Consider the following 24,103-nt stretch of genomic DNA (forward strand, 5'->3'; position numbering starts at 1 on the left):
CTTCCACCAAACCAGGTTGCTCAAAGCCCTGTCCAACCTGGCCTTGAACACTTTCAAAGGGTTGGGTACCCACAGGTTCTCTGGGCAATATCTGCTGCTATCTGATCACCCTCAGAGTGAAGAATTTCTTTCTAATACGTAATCTAAACCAACCATCTTTTATTTTAAACCCATCTTGTTCACTATAGGCCCTAGTAAAAAGTCCCTCTCCAGCTTTCTTGTAGCCTCCCTTCAGGTACTGTAAGGTGCCATATGGTGACTCCAGGCCCTTCTCTTCTCCAGGCTGAACAATCACATCTGTCTCAGCCTTTCCTCATAGGACTGGTACTATATCCCTCTAATCATTTTCACAGCTCTCCTCTGGACTCACTCCAACAAGTCCATTTCTTTCCTGTGCTGGGGACCCCAGAGCTGGAAGCAGTACTCCAGGTGGGATATCACAAGAGCAGTTTAAAAGGACAGAATCACCTCCCTTGACTTGCTGGCTGTGCTCCTTTCGATGTAGCCCAGAATACAGTTGTCTTTCTGGGTTTTCTGCAAGGGCACATTGCTGGCTCCATTCAACTTCTAGCCCACCAACACTCTGAGTCCTTTCCTTCAAGGCTGTTCTAAATTCATTCTCCATCCAGCTTGATTTGAGATTGGGATTGCCATGACCCAGATGAAGAACTTTGCACTTGGCCTTGTTGAACTTCATGAGGCTCACACCACCCCACTTGTCCAGTCTATAGTCCCTCCGATAGCATCCCTTTCTCCCAGCTGCTGACATCACCACACAGCTTGGTATCATCAGTGAATTTGCTGAGCATTCTTTTACTCCCACTGTTCATATCACTGGCAAAGGTGTTGAACAACGCCGTTCTGGTTATGTTTCCTGTTTTTCAGCACGTGGGAACTTCACTGGACTGTAACAGCTTCTCAAATAAAATGGTGACTCAACAGCTTCCTCTTCCAACTCCCTCAGGACCCATGGATACATCTCATCAGGTCCCATGGAAACATACATCTTCAGGTATTTTACATGGATATTCTACAGCAGGCAGTTCTTTATTCTTCCAGCTCCTGCATTTGCTTTTTGCAGCTCACATTGGGTGTCTGAAGCACTTGAAGAATTTATCAAAAAAACCCATTGAGTACCTCATCTTTCTTTATATCCTGGGTAACCATGTCTCTTCTTTCCTTCCAGAAGAGACTTACTTCTTCTCTAGACTTCCTTTTATCTCCAGTGAACCTCCAAAAGGTTTTGGTTTTTTGGGTTTTTTTGCTCTTGTTGTCACTGTCTAGGTTTAATTCCATCAAGACTTTAGCTTTCCTAATCTTATTCCTGGTTGCTCAAACAATTTCTCTGTAATCTTTCCAAGATATCTGTCCTCATTTCCACCCTTTATAGGTTTTCTTGTAATATTAGGGTGTGTCCACGTACTTCATGGTCATCCCCACAGGCCTTCTGTAATTTTTGTCTGACCTCTTCTCTTGGGATGTATCATTCCTGATGATCCTTGAATAGGACTCAGATTTCTTGGCCTCCTCTTTCCTTACAGGGCTTTTTCCCTTCAGCTACCAAACACATTCTTGATGAGGCCAAAGTCTGCTCTTCTGAAGTCCAGGTTAGCAAGCTTTCTGTGCACCATCCTCACAGCCTTAAGAATCTTGAACTCCACCATTCCATAGTCTTTGCAGTCAAGGTTGGTTTTGAGCTTCACATTCCCCATCAGTCCCTCCATGCTGGCAAGGGCCTATCACAGCACCTCTCCTAATTGGTTGTTCTATTACTTGGAGAGAGAAGTTATCAACAAGTATTCCAACATCCACATGAATTGTTTATGCTCTGCTGTGGTATCCTGCCAAAAAAAATAATTGGTGAAGCTGAAGTCGCACATGAGGGCTTGTAAGTGTGAGACTGCTTCTGCCTGTCTATAGAGGGTCTAATCTACTCAGCTTTCTGGTCAGACACCAAGTAGCAGACTCCCCTATAATATCAACAGTTCCTTCCCTCCCTTTAATCCGTAAAGTCTCAGTCAGCTCCTCATTAGTCCTCAGGCAGCTCTCCCTGGACTCCAGCGGCCCATTGACAAAGAAGCTGATAACCCCTGACCATATTTCCTGCCTGTCCTTCCTTAAGAGCCTGTATTCTACCATTCCAGCACTCTAGCTACAGGAGCCATCCCTCCACATCTTCATGATGCCAATAAGATCATAGCCCTGCAGATGTGTGCACATGAACTCTTCTTGATTATTCCCCATGCTTTTAAGTTTAAAGTGCTCTTCATCAGCTTGACAGGCCAGACTGAAGATGCTCTTCCCCTCCTCTTACTGATGCACCCCATCAGCCCCCAGTAGAACAAGTCTCCCAAAGTGAGTTCCATGGCCTGAGTAGCTGAACCCCTGCCTTGTGGCACCAGTATCATAAACATCTGTTCATTCTCCAGATTCAGCTGTCCCTTTCAAATCTTTTTCTTTTGACCAGGAGGATTGATGAAATTCTACAAGCATTCCAGAGATCCTCACCACCATTCCCAGGGTTCTGCAATCCTTCTTGATACTCTTGGAATATACCTACTATGCAAGGTACTATAAAGAGAATTAACACTATTCCAGTCAAAGCCAGTAAATTACTGTAGTGCAAAGGAAATTACTTAGATATTGTAATTATATTGCTGAGTACATTTTTTCTGTGTTTTAGGAGAGATAAAATTCTTCTCCAGAAAATTCTTTCATAATTATATTGTATAAATTTAACTTACAGTGTTTCTTCCTCTCCTTTAATCCTTTGCCCCAAATGTACCTCTTCAGTTAAGATACATATAAATTGTGAACTATGTCTGTAAATTTCAGGTACTTTAACATTAAAGACACCTTTGTGCTTATCAGTCAGGACCTTTGCTTTAACCCCATGACTCTGTCAGACAGATGCATGGCAGGACTTCTGTCCCGCTGTGGTGTTAATCAGATGAGAAGGATCCTGCTGGCAGTTGTGGTAATTACAGTGGGATAGCTCATCTTTTCCTGAACTTTCTCTGTGCCTTCATTTCTCTTAATAGCAACAGAGATAGTAATAAAAACAAATGTTAATTATGTCAGCCTGCAATGTCCTTCTTTTGTGACAAGTTAGTTTAATGGTAACTATCAATGTACAAGAATTCCACTGGCAACTTTTCCAGTTTATCTATTCCCTTCTTTCTTTGATGTAACTACCTTGAGTGGTTTTTTATCATAACACACAGGTGAAAACAAGTACAAGATTTTCACATGTGTCTTGTTTGTTGATATTCAGAGTTCTCTACTGAGAACTTTCTGTGTCTTTTACAAACTCTCATCTGGTATTTATACCGTACCACCAGAGACCAGTTTAGCAGTGAGGTTTTAGGAAGCGCAAGTTGGAAACTCAGATATATACATTTTGTCTTAGATCTCTACCTAGGTGAAGAAGCTGATGTGATTTGCACATCAAGGAGGAAGTGAAATTTTAATCTAGGGTAGGACCAAAATAATGTAAATTATTCATTCAAGTATTTTCCAACAGCTGGCAATTTAACTTTTTACTCTGATTCCCTAAGTTAGCATAAATAATTCTCACTTATATCTTATAAATAATCACTTGTGATACAGCTATACCTTAATAATAATAATAATTAATATTTAGTTAAGTCTTTCTCTTATTTAATTTAGATTTCCAGACCTTTAGTTCTTACAAAACTAGAAATTTTATAATAAAATTATTCAGTTAATTCTTCTAAATAAATTTAATGACTATATTCCACTCATTTGTATCAGAATTACTGCTTAGCAGTACTAAATTAACCAAGTTTATGAGGAACATTTTGAGAATTCAGTTCAAATATCTGGAGCAATGGCACTCAAATAATAAACACAAGATCATAAACTTTTAACTTTATCACTCTGCATGTTAATTCTTATAGTGAAAGTGATAATACCTATAAGCAAAGAGGTGTAACAGTGGATTGTGACCTTTGTTGGCACTTGTGAAATATTTGGTAGAAAAGGATTAACTTTTTTAGAAACAAATATCCAAATAATTTGTTTAGAAACAAATTATTTCACAGCTGCAGCTAAAAAAAAAAAAAAACAAACAAAATCAACAAACAAAAAAAAAAAAAAACCCCAAAAAAACCAAAAAAAAAAACCCAAAAAAACCAAAACCAAAAAAAAACAAAAAAAAAAAAAAAAAAAAAAAAAAAAAAAAAAAAAAAAAAAAAAACCAAAAAAAACCCCAAAACACAAGGAAAGAAAATCTGAAATCTTGTAAAACTTATTTTGTGCTATCACATTTGGACTTTTCTTAATCAAAACAGATTCCAGTGGTCTGATTATTTCATCTATCTTTTCACCTGTGCATTTAATTCTATCAGTTTATCTATCAACTCTGTGTAAATACTTGCCAGGGAAAATATGTCATATTGAAATGGAAGTCCATTGTAGGCAGTCTGAGTTACCAAGATTGAAATCCAGCTAAGAAATTATCATAAACAAAAGTGTCAAAACTATTATACCTTTCAATTGGAGGCACAATATAATCACAGTACATTCTGAAGTGTTTTCAATTATGTAATTATAAATGTAGAAACATATTTTTATTTAACAACAAATGTGAAAACATGACACAATATATTAATGAATATAAAAATAAGACATTTATCTTTACAGAAACTCTAGAATTAAATGATCTCAAATTTTATGAGTAATTACATTAGGCTGTAGTCATATTTTGTCATGCATAAGTCATGATTTTTGGATGATTCCTGAGATCACAGCTGATTGTCCTGTCAACTTTCAGCTCTCAGAAAGGTTCAGAGTTAGCAAGGCTGCTGAGAACTGTGAGAATGAGGCATGCAGACAACTGAATGCATGGAAAGACAGATAGATAAGTGTAAATTTATGTCTTTATGCAGGGAGATAATGTATAAATGATGCTTCTTAACAAAAAAAAAAATAATAGATGGTAGAAATAAGTAATTATCTACTTTTTCATTGTAATTAAACAAGTAGATTTTTTAAAATTGCAAACATAGAAAACAGACACCAACTCAGCTTCCAATCAGATTTATATAACAGGTCCTCTTTCAATCATTTTCTGATTGACTTAAAATTGCAGTCAGCTTCTTTTAATTTTTTCCTCAAATTAAGTAATATTCAACTGCACATATGAGCTCAGCCCACAGAAAAATGTACTTTTTCCATTGAAGAAAATCTGGATACTCCAGTCATTAATTGCAATGTGTTATAGGTCGTACATGTTTCAAAAAGTCTGAAGAGTTTGAGACTTAGAGTCACTTACCAAATAATCCTTGGAAACCAAAAAAGATTGGGCTCTTTAATGACTTGGACACTTTTGAAAATGGAACTTCTTGTGAGCACTCTGATGGAATTTTTGTGACATTTTTTGTCAGGGTCAAATTTCATGCTTGAGGTTTAACCTTATTATTGCACTTTCATGTCAGCAGGATACTGCTCATATAAAAGATATTATACCAGTCTAAAACTAGTATGTTGAATTAAGCATGCAGTCTCCAACTGTGTGCATTTCTTTTTTTTTGTTTCCTTGCTTTTTAACATAGAATTTAGTTGCATACCAATTGAGATAGTCACATCTTCAATCTTAAGTTATTTTCTTCATATTTTTTGTGCTTTTTATTTTGTTTTTGTTTTTAGTTTTGGGTTTTTTTCTTTGTTTGTTTCGTTTGGGTTTTTTGCCTTTGATCTTTATTCCCATGTCTGCCTATTCCATTGGCTCCAAATGTGCAGCTCTCTAGTGGCAGACTTGACCTAGAAATGGGGATGTTGTAGTGGATTAACCTTGGCTGGAGGCCAGGTACCTAATAAGCCACCCTATCACTCCTCCTCAACAGGAGTGGGGGAGAAAAAAATTGACAAAAAGCTCATGGGTTGACATAAGGGCAGGGTGATCATTCATCAATTATTATAATGGGAAAACAGACTTAAATTTGGGGAAATTAGTTTGATCTGTTACCAAGCAAATCAAAATTAGATAAGTTTCTCAAACAAAGACAAATCTTAAAACATCTGTCCCCTGCCTCTGAAATTTTTCTGAGTTCAACTTTATTCTCAGTTTCTTTACCTACTTTCCATTAGCAGCACAGAGGGATGGGCAATGAGTACTGTAGTCAGTTCAGGCTGTCTCTGCCACTCCATCTCATCACTATTCTCCCATGCTCCACTGTGGCGTTCCTTCCATAGGAGATAGTCCTCCCATGAATTTCTCCAACACTGGTCCTTACAACAGGCTAGGGCTCTTCAAAACTGCTCCAGCACGGGTTCCTTCCATGTGGTGAAGTCCTCCAGGACTGGACTGCTCCAGTGTATGCTATCCATGGAATCATCTGTTCTGCCAGGACCCTGATCCAGCACAGATTCTCCATGGGATTACAGCTTCCTTCTGGCATATCCACTTGCTTCAGCATGGAGCCTTCCATGGGCTGCAGTGTGAATACCTGCTTCACCATGGTGTTCTTTGGGCTGCAGGGGCACAGCTGCCTCAGCCTAGTCCTCACCACAGTCTGCAGGGGAATCCCTGACACCTGGAGCCCCTTCCTTCCTTCCTTCCTTCCTTCCTTCCTTCCTTCCTTCCTTCCTTCCTTCCTTCCTTCCTTCCTTCCTTCCTTCCTTCCTTCCTTCCTTCCTTCCTTCCTTCCTTCCTTTTCCTTCCTTCCTTTCCTTTCCTTTCCTTTCCTTTCCTTTCCTTTCCTTTCCTTTCCTTTCCTTTCCTTTCCTTTCCTTTCCTTTCCTTTCCTTTCCTTTCCTTTCCTTTCCTTTCCTTTCTTTTCTTTCCTTTTCCTTTCCTTTCCTTTCCTTTCCTTTCCTTTCCTTTCTTTTCTTTCCTTTCCTTTTTTTTCTTTCTTCTTTCTTTTCCTTTCTTTTTTTTCTTTTTTCTTTCTTCTTTCTTCTTTTTCTTTCTTCTTTTTCTTTTCTTCTTTCTTCTTTTTCTTTCTTCTTTTTCTCTCTCTTATGGTATCTGCATAAGCTATTTTTCTCACATATCCTCACTCCTGTCTGCCAGCAGTAGGTTGTGCAGTAGGTTTTTCTGTACCATAAATATGTTATCACAGGAGTTCTACCAAAACTATCTATTGAGTTTCTATCAAGTATACTTTCATATAAGTCTTGACTGCATAATTTGTACTTCACCTTGATCTCAGAGATTCCTTAAAGAAGTTGCTTCAGTAATGAGTGGGAAAAACTCTTTTTTACTTCTGGAGACTCCAGAGCAAACTGACCAGTTAAATTTTGAAATGAAGGGTTGAGAAGCTGAACAATACATTTCTCTTAATATAGAAATAAATCCAGATAATTTGAAGAACATGATAAGCAGGAGGGAATGTGATAAGGTAGACAAAATACCTTTGCCCAAAAGGAAAGAATAATTTTAAAATATCATTTAGGAGTTTTTGAACACTGCTGAAGTAGAGAATCATAGGGAAGAAAACAACTGAGTAAACAGTCTTGCCCTAATACCTTCAGGGCATAGTATAACAAGAAAAAGCACCAGGGCACTAAAAGCTCCAAGAGAACCCAAAGCCCTCCACAACATTGCTTAACCCTTATGAAAGCTCCCTTTGCCTTTGTTTTGTCTGTTCACAGGAGACATTGTGTTAACACATCCTGCAGCTCTTGATAATGAACTTACCCTTTAGTTGACTGACGACACAATCTTTGATTCCTTTTTGTGCTTTGAAACATTATGGTAAGTCAAAGGAGTTATTTACCTTCACTCTATGAGTTCTTGTGCCCTCTTCCTTAAACAACTATCTAGTGAGTGGAAAAAAATTATTCCTTCTATCAGATGGTCTGATTGGTGAGTTGCAGGAATCCTCAGCTGGTGTGTAACATAACTTGGTTTTCTTTGACTGATCAGTATCAGCATTGCCTAGCATTATTATAAGACAGTGATGAAACTTTATAAGTCTTTTTATCTGAATGGTGGTGAGAGGAGTGATAAGTTTTCAGCTAATATAGAAAGCTGTACTCCTATAACTTTAGTGGAAGATGTATATGGTAACTGAAGACCTGGATTTACCATTAAAATGAAACACATTCATAACATAATCCTGCACTAAACCTGGTTTCTGTAAAATATTTTACCAACATATTTTTGGAAAACTGAAACCTTATTTGATAGCAAAGCAAGTTTTGAAGAAGGTCTTTCTTGGACTAAAACTGAGTTTTGCTAGGATGTATGAGGCTGACATACAATAATCTGCATTGCAGCTTTGGAATCCCTGCACTTTTCTCTTACTCACTAAAAAACAAGATGTTTGCCCATTTCCAAGGTTGTGCTTAATTTCAAGGAACAGCAAATGAATTAATGGAAAAATAATGTAAGAATACATATTCCTCTTCAACCAAATGATCACTTTCATCTCATGAAGAGTAGAATTTTTCTTGCCATCTAGTCTGCTACAGAAATATACGCTATTCAGACAAAGGATTTATCAATTCATAAAGTCCAACATATTCTGAGTTGAAGATGTGTGCTAATGACAATGTGCTCTGCAATTTCCCTTATGATTTTGTTAATATTAGTAAGAGGATCTAGGCTAAGTTAAGTATCATCACTGTTCTCTTTCTCAGGAAAAAAATGTCTTTCACAGTGCAAATCTTCTGCAACTCAATTTTTTTTGTTCACATCAGTCAGCATTTCCATATAAAAATGGTTTCATATAATCTTTAAGACTATTATATTTACTTAGTTCTCTGAAGCATTTTCTGGATGAAAATGTTTGCTGGTTTGCTGCTTTCTTTTTTTTAATTTGCAAATAATAATCAGAGACATCTCATTTTAATTTGCTTTTATATTTTGGAACGTGAAAAGCAAAAATGTATCATTCATTCCCAGGAATTTATTTTTGGTTTAACTAATGGACAAGAATTCTGTAAAAGAATTTTGATCAGTCTCATTTAGTGGGAAGTATAGTACGTATGGTGATCCGAAGGCAAGATGTGTCCCAGATATCTATACCTAACTCACAAGGTAAGGACAAAGAAAGTTCATATTCTAAAAGTGAGATGATTTTTTTGTAAACAAGCAAACAAGTAAGCAAACAAACAAATTTGTTGCTAATGCTATAATCAATAATTTTTAAAATGAAAATTGTTGGAGTTTGACCAGCAAAGAGTTTTTTAGACAGTCCAGATCTCCCTGCAACCAACAGTGTTTATGTCTATTACTTTCTATAGAATTAATTCTCTTCATGGTCCCAGTCAAAGGAAATCTTGAGCATGAGATAAAATTTGTTATATTACTAATATATTGTTAAATCATACAGAATTTTAGGAGCTTCATCAGCCACAATTAAAACATGAAAATATAGACTTTTAGAGTCAAACTGAATTTCTTGCCAAAGATTTTAAGCATTACACACCTATGAATCATTTATCTTAAAGACCTATTGAATCATCCACTGTGTGAAATTTTGACTGGAGCAGGGAAATACATGCTTAGTAGAAAAAAAGGTGGTGTTTTACAAAATGTATGCTCAAACGCTACCCAGGATAATTACACTTGCCTTGATTCTTCCATTCCATCAAGAACATTTTTTTTTTATAAATTTTTAAAACATTTTTCCTGTTTCAAGCATCAAAGGTCCCCTGTATTTTTAAACTGTGGAATGAAGGCACATTCTTTCTCTGTGCTCTTTGTCTAATCTTGCATGGTGCTGATTTCAATAATCTTGTAACACATATTTTCAGGTACTGGGGGATAATCAAAAGGCTTACATGTTCATATATATAGATATATAATTAAAGAGGAGAGGACAGGTAGTAAAATCCCTGTAATTTAGAACTGTATGAGATGATTTATATAATTAGATGTTGTTATGACAGTAAGTATCAACAGTGTAAAATTATTATAAATTATTATTTATCTGTGACTAGAACACACTGAAGTATTTTGCAATAAACATAAATAATGCTTCTATGAAAATAAAGAAGCACAGCTCTTGGAAAATCTTTCCAGTGAGGTAAATTTTATAATATCTTTCCATAATGGAGACCTTGACTAGGCCTCCACACAGCTAAATAAGAGTAGTCACACAGAGGGCCTCAGGTTTTCTGGAATGGCTGTTTCAGATCTGGAAATGTGTGTATGTATATATATACACACATATGTGTATGTATATGTACATGTATTATTTATTGTATATCATGTATTATGTATTATATATTATATCTATTTTATAATCATATATCCTGGTCAGACTTCTGATGATTGCTATACCAAAATACCCAGGCTCTACCTGAAACCCCTATCTCATAAGTCCAAAGTCCTAAAAAAGCACATCTACTCTATGAAAGTATAGAAAGTAGTCAGGAATTGAATTTAAACACCAGCCTTCAGTCTTCTACCATTTTAGTTTTCTCTCAGGGTTAGCTGTGCATGAGTCCCCTGTAAGAGTAAATCAGTAGAGTTTGGAGCATACTATATTTTGGAAACTCTTGTTCCAAAAGGTTAATTGGCAGGACTGCAGTAGTTTTGTATTCCTTCATGTCATGGTCTTCTGGCACTTTTCTAGCTCCATCCCACTGCACCATCCCTCTCACCCTGCCTTACATAATACCCTTTATAAGAACATCCCCTAAAGGTCTTTTCAGGTCCATTCTATCAAACACCATTCTGAAGGACTAAAAATCATCCTTGAATTATTTCGGACAAATTGAAATGAAAAAATATATAGAACAGAGAGCCACAAAAACATTTGATACATGTGTCAATACTACAAGAATGCCCTACAAGATCCATTGAGGATTCACAGCTCAAGTTATCTGTTGAGGAAGTGCCTATCTATTCTAGAAGGAACAGGTAGATGTTAAGCTGTCTGTGCCACTTGGCCTTAGGGCCAGGGCTGTCTTTTATTCAGCCACAGAATATTTGGATTCATGTAGACTAAAACTTTTTAGTGCCGTTGATAAAGAGTAAAACAGAAGCAGAAAATTATACTTACATATGGTAGTGAAATGAAAACAAGCTATTTTAAGCAATTCCAAACTCTAGTAACTTGTGATCTGTTTAATTTGAATAGGAAAACAGAAAGAACATTTTCCTTCTTTTATTTAAAAATAAATACTTAGTCTAAAAAAATTCAATCTGTGTAAAATTCTGTCAGCAAGAACCCCCAATAAATAACTAATTTGGTCAGCCATGGGTGAGTGCTCTTTTGTAGTATTCAATAACATATTTCATTCTTAAAAAATAAATAAAATACACCATAGAGATTATTTTTACTCTTCTGTTGCCAGTTGTATATTTTGCTTCTTTCTATTTTATGGTTTTAATATGAAGAACTAGCTAGGCTCTGATGTTAAGAGCTACATTCAAAAAATTGACAGTGTTCACTGATGCTGCTTTGGGTCTTGGTGTGTGTTCAGTATTGGGGATGGAGGGAGTGTTGCACAGTTCCATTTGGATCTCAGTAAGAAAGATACAGAAGCAAATAGTGTAATAAGACATCAGATTCAGAAAGAGAAAATAATGCCAGAAACATGAACAGTGAGTAAATCTTAGTTCCCTTCAGATGTTAGGCACCTTGAGTTCACACAGCATCAGACATCAGAAAGAGCCCAGATGGATCTTCCCATTATGCACTGCTCAGATCTTGCCTAGGAAAATATTCAATTTCCTTTCCATAGCTTCTTTTATCTTGCATAAGAAAACCACGTATCTTTTCCTGATAGACTGCTGTCTCGTCTCATCTCATACCACCCATCAGTGCAGGCTGTTGTGTGGCTTCCAGGACATGGTCCTGCAGCAGCTCCTTGTGCAAAATAAGCCTTCTAAAAAAAAACAATGTTTTTTAAGATACATACTTTTGAAACTGTCCTTCAAAGTGCAGAAATATTATTGATACTTTTAAATTTTCTTAGTAATTATATATGCATGCTTGGAATTAGCAGTACTGACTTCCAGAATTATTTCATGTCTTCCTCCTGAATTTTCTGTATTTATCATCAGAAAGATTTTATATCAATACAACAATATGTACCAGATACATCTAATTATGACTCTATTTCACCAAGTTTATGAGTGTTTCATGATTTTGAACAGCTGTGATAAAAATGGTAAGACAAATCAAAATGCAGTGGCTATTTTACTAATAGAACAGCTTTATAAATTTGGCCAATATTGTGAAAGTCTGCAATATTTTGTAAGATATTTCCTTATCAAACCTGGCTCTCCTCTGAAGTACACAGACACAAAAACCTTACACCATGGGAGTATTTTAGTACCTTATGAAAAAAAGATGTTCAGAATTAATGCAGCAACTCCTTCTGTCTGGGTATAGATATTTCAGCTGTACATATAACAGTTCTGCAATTCAAAGAAAGTTAGGTCATGCTACCAAAAAGACAACTGCCCTGCCAGTGAATTGATAACACTTTAACCCATTTTTGTACTCAAAGTTTTATGTGTCCTGTTATTTCCATCAAAATACATTCAGATGTCTTTTTTTTTGAGACTATAAGCATATTAAAAGAAAAAATATATACCAGGTGTTACAATGTAGAGGATGTACCAGGACTTACACCACTTTCAGTCTAATCAGACACAGTAGGTAAGACAAACATGGAAAATATTCCCTGACTTGTGAACAGCAATAGAGATTGTCAAGGTAATGTTTGATTTACTGATATCCAGCTTTTCTCACTAGCCAGCACAGCAAAAGCTTTCATGAGGGCTCCTCCAGTGCAGACACAGTCGGATGCAGAGCTGTAGTGGTAGCAGCCAGCTCCTCACTTTTGTCCATCTTATAAAAGACCCAAAACTATGTTCCCACAGCCACTGCCATATACTGTTACTGCCAAATCGAGTCATCCAGCTTTCAGCTTGCTCCCCCAGAGCTGGAGAGGCAAATAACCAGTGGGAATAGCCTTGGTGTCTGTATTACTCTTCCTGTTGAGCTATACACAAGAAAAGGCCCAATGTTGAATATCATAGCCGGTCCTTAAGACTTAGGCCACAACACAGCATATAGAATTTCCATGGAATTTTCTCTTTCAAATATTGCTCGTGTGGTATCAAAGAAAACATTTGCGTAACTTGTTGAGATAACAAGCATAAGTGGAAAGTTCTCTTCCAAATATCTCTCTGGATTCATAACGCATGTCAATAAAAGTAACTCTTCTGTAATTTATTAATTCATACCAGTGGAGAATTTGCTGCTAAATGATTTTCTTAAGCTTTCTCAATTCACATATATGTGAATGTATCTAAACCAGACATCTGCAGGGGAAATGAGTAAAGAGAAATTATAGATATTTGGGGAAGGGGGTGGGGGAGAAGAAGCATTCCGGTGATGCCTTAAGTTTTAGCTTTCTTGTTTTTCAGATTCTGTGCTACCTAGAGTTGTAGCTCTGAGCTTCATATTAAGTCTTAGTGGGTTCTCTTCACAGGGTAGGTAGACAAAACAATCCTTTTCCAGCTTGAGACCAAAGACAACTGTTGCAACGTTCAGGTCCAAAAAGGACAAATAAAGGGAACTGAAGAGAGCAAACAAGGAGCATGGGACTTCATAACCTGAAGATACAATTTGACAATTAACTCCAATATGCAAGTGGACCAAAGCTAATAAAAGTGTGAGACCTCATGGCTGGTCATCCATTTTATGACCGTTTTGGGTCTCTCTTGGGTGTAGCCCTGGCCATGCCCTTGTACTGCCCAAGGTGTATCCTTTAAAGCCTATTAATAAATAACCACTTTATTCTTTTAGCTCTGTCTAGTGTCTGTTCTAGGTCAGCGTCTCAAGGCATCACCAGTTTTCTGGAGTTTCATGGAACATAGATATTTTTAAAAATTGAAAATAGAGACACCCATTCAAGTCTGCCTAGATTTTGTTTGATTTAGAACTAGCTGGATTCAAGAGCAGCTTTGACCTTAAATTTGTGAGAAAGTGGCTATTTTTAACTTGTAACTGCAGTGACCTTTGCAGGGATTTCTGAATGGGTTAATTACCACTGGAAGTAATGTTCAGCAAGAACACACCTCCCAAGGCAAATTTCTCTAGTGCTGTAGTGGAGGGACAAGCTGACTGTTTCATGGACATTTGTTCAATTGCCCATATGGCCATAGCCAGGTCAAAGGCCAGAACATACAGGGACCTGAATTTCCATTCTTCTGCTCCAAATGGGAATAGTTAGAAACGTTCAATAAGCTGGCAAGTAGCAACCGGGGGTTGACTTACGGCAAGGATGTACTTGTTTTTTTTTAAATTAAGTGGCACCTATTATAGTACTTGTGTTCATCCCTTAGGATGCTTTTTCTTTTAATAGCAATGTATTCACCTCAGATAAAAGAGGTCAGTTCACTTGGGAGACTTTCAGTAGAAATGTTCCTTTGTGACTCCTCAACAACACTACAAAAACTGGAGGTGAGGGGTATTTGTGTTCAAATGTTTGTTCTGGTATCCCATTGCTGTAAGGCTTCCAGACCCAAGTCAGCTAGACTCAAAAAAGCTATCTGAAAGATAATCAGAATTTTTACAAGGATAATCTCAGGATGTAAGAATTTGAGCTGTGATCTGGACAGAAAAAATATGAATACAGCCAGGGACATGAAGCAGGAAGGTAGGCTATCTCATCCAGAATAACTTTTGACTCTTCCAAAGGTATGTTGTTACCCTGTTTAAGTTCCAAAGCTCTTGTTTCAAATTCCAGTTTCCTAAATGCAGTAACTGAACAATTTCTAAAAGATGGTAGAGATTTAAAAAACTATCAATACATTCAAAAAGTGAACCATTAAAATTAATGTTTGGAGGCCAGTTCTCACAATTCTGTTGATCTACAAATTGAAAAACAGCAGTTTTTCTTTGCAATCCTGTTTTCATACTATCACAGGGTAACAAAAGTATGAAGACACTTAAACACAAAGCAAAATTGTGCACTGTCTGTAAAATTACTTAATCTTGAAGAGGGTTAAGTACTTGCAAGTAATTGATTTACAGGATCTGGTGTCAGATTAAGTATTGACCAAACCTATATTTCATCAAATAGAAGAAAATAGATCATATTTTTATTAGTATCAATGAATGATTAATCACCTCTGAACTCTGAACACATGATTTGTCAATACTCTTCTTCCCCAAATAAATCTCTCAATACCCAAACTTCTTCCCATCCACATTTTTTGACAAACAGCCATCTTAATCAGAAATTTGTTGTCAGGAAGAAAAACTTCATAAACCAGAGAGAGCAGCTAATTTCATGATACTAGATGTGGGAGCCTTGCGGCTGTCAGTACTTAAAATAATATTACTCCAAAAACCCATCAGTATCTCATGAATTTCAGAGGTAGTCTGAAAACTGTTTTACAAACTGGTGCAACTTATTAATTCAAATATATCTTAACAAAGCTTTTGAAGAGATGATAGCAAAGCATATTTTCATCAGTTTTAACTTAAGTTAGATTTCAACTTCTCATTATTATTTTAAGGCAAAAGTACTTACAAGTGCACTTTTTTGTATCTGGCACCACAGACTTTTGCACAGATAATTGACATAACAGGTCACTGACTATTTCCCCTTGGAATACAGGGATTTTGTTCTGCTCCCTGTCCCTGTCTTCCAGCTCAGGGTACCCCAAAACCAACTGGTCTTGCTATTAAAGCCTGGGAAAAGAAGTCATTAAGTACCTCAGTCTTTTTTTGTCACTCTGGAAGTCCAGGGTAGCAATTCTGCTGACTTCCCTCCTTATTTCCCAGGAACCAAAAACTATCAAGACAGCCTCCAACCATCACATCACTCACTAGTCCTTCTCTGTTTGCAAACAGGTCCAGTGGGCACATCTTCCCTAGTTTGCTAGCTCACCAGCTGTGTCAGGAAGTTATTTTCTATATACTCCTCGATTCCTTCTCTGGGAACATCCTACACGGTTTCCTCTCTGCTGTGATGTATTTCCAGCAGACATCTGGTAAGTTGAAGTCCTGCATGAGTGGTCCCCCTTAAAACTTCTCCCAGCTCAAAGAATATTTCTGCTGTCTTTTTATCTTGGTTGGATAGTCTATGACAGACTCCCACCAGGATGTCTGCCTTGTCAGCCTTCCCCCTGATTTAAAAATCCCCCTAAATGCTTGATTTTCATCACCATCATTAAGCTCTAGACACTCAAACCTCTCCCTAATATACAGGAATAACCCACTGCCTGTCCTTCCTTGCTGGTACCTTCTAAAGACTTTATAGCCATCCATTGCGGCATTTCAGTTGTGAGAGTCATTCCACCAGGTCTCCATGATGACAATTCATGGTAGTTTTCTTGCTGTCCAATGTCTTCCAGCTGCTCCCGTTTGTTGCCCTTGTCTATGTGCATTGATGTTCATGCCTGGGAGCTGGAGGTCAGAAAATGCTCAGTATTTCTTGTCTTTGTAGTGACAGTACTATTTGCTACGCTTTTATGACTTGCCTGTAAGATTTTATATGGTAGTCTTAACATGCAGAATATTTATTTTTTCAGATGTTTTTATTGGCAGTAGTTAAAATTTTGGAAGTATGTTTAAAGCAGCAGATATGGTACTTTGTCGCAAAAAGTGGAAGATAATATAGTAAAATGAACTGGGCAGTGTGCAAATCTAAATTTCCAAAGAAATTATTAAAATCAGGTACTTATCTCTACTATGTTAATATCTGACCACTGTTAAGAGTTAATATTGATGTCTCTTAATCATATGTGAAGGGAAATTTTGAGGTAGAACTATAACCTCTCTGAAATATTGAGTGGCCTCCATTTGTAGTGCAAGTGAGAGTTATTGTCAGAACTGATTGTCTGAGAATTCATTGGAGATTTCATAGAACTTTATCACTAATTTTTGTAATAGGATGACTTAAAATTGGTCTAGAAGTGATCTAGTCTTCTCATTGTCACGAAACAGGATTGCTGTGGATCATGTATCTTCTTGACAGAAACTTGTCCAGCTAGGTCACAGTCTAGCACTAACAAGTATCACAAAGTATTCTAGACAAATTATTCTTGTGTTGAACATTTTGGCTTATATGAAGAGAGTTCACATTTAAATTAATTGTTTCTCAGAGGGATTAGATGTAGGAGGCTGTAAAATTGGAAGTTATGCATATTACTTTGCAGAATGTAGCTCTAGATAAATATCCTCCAAACTGTCCAAATAAGGTTGCATTATGAGTTTTAGGCTGTAGATATTCACCATCTTCTGGGTCATTTTCTGCAGTAGAACAGCGCAAAAATCTCTAATAAAAAAGATTATTTATTTCTTATAGAATATGATTTTTAACCTGTGGACCTGAATTCATAATGTTTCAATAATCTTGGGGGAAAAAAGACACAAAATATTGAATTCATGGAAAAATGTAATGTTTACGACTTTTAAACAAATCCTTCTCCCAGAACTTTTTTAGGATAGGAAACAATTCAAAGTCATTGTGAGTATCTGACTATCTAAATGATACAAAAGTTATTTTTTTCCTTTAAAATGCATTCTTCATATTTTCTTTTTAAATCAAATATTTGTATGGTATCCATTCTTTTAGATTACGAAAAATACTTTCATGCAACTGCCAAAATCCTTATAGCTCCTCTTTTGAACAGATGTAGTAATTGCTAGACATTTCCTGAGAGAGTCAATTCTCCAGAGATTTCCTACATATTTGCCAATTTGTATGGGTAGTTGGATAGGCAGCCAAATTTTTGTGATGTTTATCTGAAGCATATCAGTGAGCCTGTTGTGGTTCATCCATTGCTAATGAGAGAATTAAATTTACACAGATGTATGTATACTGTTGAGAATATTACTGGTAAAATCTGTACCACTCAGAAGGCAGGGTCCATTTTGTCATTAATTTCAATGGGACCAGAATGTAATACATTGTACAAAAACACTGCATAAAGCAGATGATTCAAAATGAAGCTACAGACTGTTGCCTGTGCTAGAATTCTACAATCCTGCAGGAAAATAAAGTACATAAAAGGAGCACAGCAGTGATTTTTTTTTAAATTCTCTATTATCAAATTCTCTATTCTTAATTATTACACATTGGGAAGTTGTATATAGAATGTATATTTGACAGCTGCAGAGAAATTCTGTTCTACTTAAATGATGTCAATTACAGGTATAAATAAAACTAAGATCTGAAGGCATCAAGTAATAAATTATAAATAGAGGGGTTTCTTTTTAATCGTCTCAAATTAGTAGTTTTTTATCATTTGTCATAAAGCTACAAGCCCCTCTGACATTTTGTTCCACTTATCCTTATTTAGCTTCCAGTTGTTAATTAACAAAATCACCTGTCCTCCAGGTTTTCCTAAACATCCCAAAGTTTTGTCTTTGGCATTTTAGCTGTTTCAGTAACTTGGCCTGGGAGAATTTTTTGTCCTATTTTTGATCATATAAATTTATATTCACTGTACTGCAGATTTATACAGCCTATTCTCATTATACTCATTCTTCATCTTCAAATGTCTTCCTCCCAACCAGCTTGATTCCACTAGTCCAACTACTGCATGCCTTTGCAATGCCCTTCCATGTGAGATCACGAACAGTAGATTGGCTGTGTTTTCCAGTCAGAATTAAAACCCCATTTGTTCAGCTTGACTTATGCTTAGTGACAGCTCTGTGTATTTCTCACTGTGATGTGAATACATGAAGGACACAGTATAAAGATGCACTAAATTATACTGGGTTGTGTGGAAAATGTGGAAAATGTGATTGGAGTAATTACCAGTGCCCAAGTTTTTATCCTTGTTTTCATTAAAGTTGCTATTATGCCAATGATGGAGATAAATAATAGAATTATTTTATTAGTATCTATTTTGTCTAAAATGTGGATGACAAAAAATAAAATAAAGGAGACAGCAAAAATATAATGTAAAAATCACAAAAGCAATTCTTAAAGGACAGGTATATATGTCACAAATGAAGTAAGACCAAATATATGGTGGTAATTATTCTAACTTAGATAAGTTCAGTTCATGATATACAAAGTGGAGGATGCTTGTGAAAAAAGACAACCAGATAAAATAATCATTATATTGTGTCATGCTCTCTGTTGAACACTATGTTCTATTTCTTTCATGGTCTAGAGCACTTTAGAGAATGTTACACTGCATGGGCTAACTTGACTGACATATTGCACATATATGTAGGATTATTTTCTATTTTTATGGTGTTTGCAGAAACTTGAGGTTGAAAAAAACCTGTCTGAACGAGTTCCAGGCAAAATATGGGTTTTCTTAGACTGTATATCACAGAGTTACAATTATTACTATTTACTGTTAGTTGCTAATTTTTTTAGTGTTTTTAACATTTTTTCACAATCACATTTTACTGGTGCAGCATGATCTTGAGTTTACTACTTGTGTTTCTGGAGGAACTATAACATTACAGCCTGCTTTTCATTGTCCATAGTCCTTCTCCAGCTATTGGGTAAATATCAAAATTTGGGCTACACTTTCAACTACAGTCATTATTCCAGTCTGGGAATGTGCTGTTCTTTTATGGGGGATGCAACTATATTTCATAATCATTCACAGATCACAAATCTTCATCAAATGCTCTATCTACAGATAGGCTTGGTAGAGTAATCACCTTGCAATATATGAATGTATATATTTCAGCATTGTCTACGTGTGCTGTTCGAAAAATTGATAATTTCTGAAGGCATTATTTTAATTACATGGAAGTCATGATTCAAGAGTTTGTTCCAATTTAACAATGTAACTTTACATGTATTCTTTTAGACTTTTCCAAATTGAAGATAATCTGAAATTTAAATTATTTTTAACCAGTCTAGCTCTATGGAAGTGAGTAGAGCTAGGCTAATTTTCACTGGTTCAGAATAAGATGAAATATTTATGTTTTCATTCACTAAATTATTAAAACATGTTGCTTTTGCACAGTGACAAAATTAGAAGTTGATACATTTTGACAAGAAAGGAAGTGAAATTTTTCAAAATTTGAAATCAGTACTTTGCATTGAAACAACTCATCAAGGACCAACTGCTGCAAGAAAGCACCAAGAGTAATCCCTTTAACAAAAATTTATTTTCCAAGATGCAGTAAAGAATCAATATTTAAAGTCTACTCTTTGTAAATGTCATAGTGTAATGAACATGACAATAATTAGTCCCATGGAATGTCCTTCACACTGAATGGCAGTAGTGATAAGAGAGTCACAGCACAAAGCAATAATACTGTGAAAATAGTCAACACCTTATGTAAGTAGAAGTAATGCTGTCAGAAATGTCATTAGAACACTGTAGTCTGTGCCATATTTGGGAAAAACTGTTTCTTAGATGGCTATCACAACACAATTGATTCAGTACCCAAAATCAGTTTTAAAATAATTTTTAAATTAAGCATTGGTCATGCAGAACTGCAAGACATTGACAGTGAAGTGTCATAACAATCAGAATTTACTATCTCATGCTCCCAGTATTCTAAAAATGTAAGCTATTTAAATTGTAAACTACCTATAATATTTTTCTACTAGTTCTTTTTTTCAATGAGAAGACAGACTCATGAAAATAAACTAAAAAGAAGTTTGTCATTTCATTTTATAGGAAATGCATAAAAACCCCCAACACAATTCTCAGAAATAATGACCAATGTAGAACAATATTTTAAATATAACTGAAGTATACTAGAAGAAAATAAAAAGGTAAATTCTTTATAAACATAACAACGAGTGGTTTGAATATTGAGATCCATAAAATTTAATTCTTTGATCTTCTGGGAATTTCACAGCCTCACAGGTGTCTAACTCACATTTTAAAACTTCCCTTAACTTTAAATCTGTAAGTGAAAGGTTCTTACAATTTCTAAATCATTTAGATGTGTTTGAAAATGTTACTTCTGGCTAAAGAAATTCCTGGACTTATTTCATTACAAAGATTCGTTCTTTGCTTCTTTTTTATAATGTAGTAACAAAAGAGCAGAGAGAAGATGTAGGTCTCCAAGTTAATTTCAAAGTTAAAAGGTAGATTTTCCATTTCTTATCAGCTGGACATAAAAAATTCTGCTGATCTTTGACAATGTGAATCTTTGAAGTATATTGGCTATTATTTTCTTCATTCACAGGAAAAACTGAAAAGTACATTAACTGGTGCTTTCATTTTCAATATGCGATCCCAAGCGCAGAACTCAGTCTTATAAAGATCTGTAGTTGCTGATAAGAATTAGCAGTGTGAAAGATACGCTTGGCCTGTAGTTATGCAGCTTTTTATATCTCATGTAAGATACAGACAAGAATACACAATGTTCAGTCAAGTATTTTATTACTAGGCTGAAAAGCTGTTACATTAGTATGGAAGGTAAATGATAAGATTCAGACCTTTGAGGTGAACAGAGGAAAAGGATGAATCAAAACAAACAGCAGGCTGCACATCTCTTCTAACCAAAGGGAAAAAAGCCACATCTATATTAATCCGAATACAATGTAGACTGATAAACATATAATCTCAGCAGACATGGTATAACCTTTCTTTTTGAGCTAAGGAGGCAGAGGAGGGAAGAAAAGAACAATAGCATAGATTATGCAGTGTTTATAATTTTTAGATATACATAGCTGAAGTTAAGAAGAGGAAAAGTGCATAAAAGCTATTCCTTCTTTTGTGGCAGACATTTCCTTTGCTGATTTCAGACAAGGGAACCTTGTAATATCTGAAACTTCAAATCCTACTCCAGAAATTGAACTCACTAGAGCGTAGAGGATTAAGAAGGACTGAAGTGTGATCACCAGAAAGAAGGTCTGAAAGAAGTCTTAGGAGAAAAAAAAAAGACAAAATCAATTGGTTGATGCTTAAAACATAATTAGTTGATTCCTCTCTCCTTTTTCCAGAAAACAAAAACAAATCTACTTTGTCCAAAAATTGAAAAACTTTTCTTTAATGTCTCAATTCCTTGAATGTTAAAACTGATTTTATTTCCCACTGATCTGCATGCACACCAAATTCATATGACAGTTAAGCATAGAGGAAACTCTTCATAGGGCAGTACACATGGCCATGTACAGAGTCCAGCTCCCAGCTCTTTACCAGGCAGCGCTTCCCACAATGAGTTGAGCTAAACACACACTCACTACTATGGTGAAAGCCTTAACTTCATATAATTTCCTACTCCTGAAAGGCTCTGCCATCAGAAAGAAAACACAGTGCAATTCCTGCAGTTGAGCATTTGAGACAACAGAAAGAGGAGGCTCATACACATGTATGACTGGTTACAGTCAGCTATGTTGGCACTAGCTGTATGTATGACTAGTTATAGAAAAGAAGCTAATGCCACAAAGAAAAGCAGCATTCTTTCTCTGATGATTCCTTTCTGGTAGAGCCAATCTCATCCCAAATGTTGGGCTGTTAGGAAAAGGACAATACTGGAAGACAACTTAGTTAAATCTGGACCAATACTGGCAGAGGCAGAGTTCTCTTGCTTGAGCAGAGCATCAAGCGAAAGAGTGCAGGAAAGATAGACATTTAAGATATGTAAGTAAGTACTATATTCTTCTGTGTTTGTACTAATATCTTGCATTTTTTCTTAGGATTTTATTTCCCAATTTCATTATACCTGAAAATAATTGGAAAAAGCAGATTTTTGGGAAGTCAGTATTCACCTTTAAAACCCTGTCTCCTCTAAGGCCTCTTTTTCCTTTCCTTTAAATAGGAAAACCAGAAAGAGAGACACCATAAATCGTTGCCTTAAATTTGGGAAGAAGTGAAAGCTTTGTAGTAGAGTATGGCTGGAAGAATTTTATTTCTGTATTATAATATAGAATGTCATGTTTACATTAGAAAATGAAGCACAGACAGGAAAAGCATCTAGCCAAAATAGGGACCTGTTAAACAGATTCCTAGTGCTTTTCTCATTCCTTCAACTCTAAATGTTATATCCTGTTTCTCTTATGGATAAGGCAAAAGCAATTAAATCATTATGTATTGAAAGACTAGGAGCCAGGAGTACATAATTGTTTATGACTGCTACAACTGGAAAAAAGTCCCCATTATACTTCTGATTCATTTTCATGATCCATTGACCAGCTGGTATGAGAAGCACCACTAATGAAGCATGAGATTTCATGCAGTTTGGCCACCCAGCAGGAGATATGCTTCACCTTATGTTGATTCTCTTTTTACTGAGCTCCCACAGCCAGGAAAGTCGATGTGTTAAGGACACACTGAAAAAAAAAAAGTATATGTATATACAATTCAGTCTTCTTTGGATATCACTGACAACTATCACACTGCTTCTTGTAGTGACAGCTTTCAACAGAGCATTGCCCTGTGAAATAGAGTACAGAGCCACACACTGTGAAAGGAAAAGTGTAAAATCAAAGGAGTTTTGTAACAGCAACTATTCAGTAAGGTTTTAGGTATTTTTAACAAAAGCATTCCAGGACTTTTTCTTTCCTATAAGAAGTCAATACTGGACGCAAATTATGTTTTATATATCTCAACTCTCAGTAAAAGCATTAAAAACACATGGGCTAATTTTTAAAGACTTTCACAGTTACACAAACATGGCTATATGGACATATGTGCTTGAGTTTTTCAGCATGCCATTGTACATATTATCTAGATTTTCTTCCAAAACCAATCTCATTATAGAAGAAACCTCTATTATGCCTCTGCACAACAGGTATGAAATAATGACCAAAAGCCTAAATCTAGTTCAGCTCTCAAGGCTCTTTGTTAAGTATTTCACTACTGCCCTCTGCATATACTGTTCACTTAAGATTAAGGATGAAATGCAGAGTTTTGTTGAGCTATGTATGAAAATTAACAAATGGTCTCAAAGTATGTTCTTATTTAATTTTGGTATGCACTTCCATTTTAACATCCCAAATTGAAATATTTGGGATGTAAAAATGAAATTAAATACTAATGCTGAATTAAATAACTGCTGAAACTGTAGTAGAAAAATTGGAAAAGGATACCACTGAAGTGGGATTGGGCATCTGAGGGATGTGTGGCAACAGTTACACTTCCCCAGGTTTACATGTCAGATTTCAAAGTCAAGAAGGCACCATTTATTACTTTGTTCACTGAAATGGGAAGAGAGGATGATCAGTGCTTTGTAGGACTGTTTCTTAGTGGTTCAAAGAGCAATAAGAAAGATATAAT

The sequence above is a fragment of the Camarhynchus parvulus genome, chromosome 2, assembly GCF_901933205.1.
Source record: "Camarhynchus parvulus chromosome 2, STF_HiC, whole genome shotgun sequence".
In the NCBI taxonomy this organism is placed as follows: domain Eukaryota; kingdom Metazoa; phylum Chordata; class Aves; order Passeriformes; family Thraupidae; genus Camarhynchus; species Camarhynchus parvulus.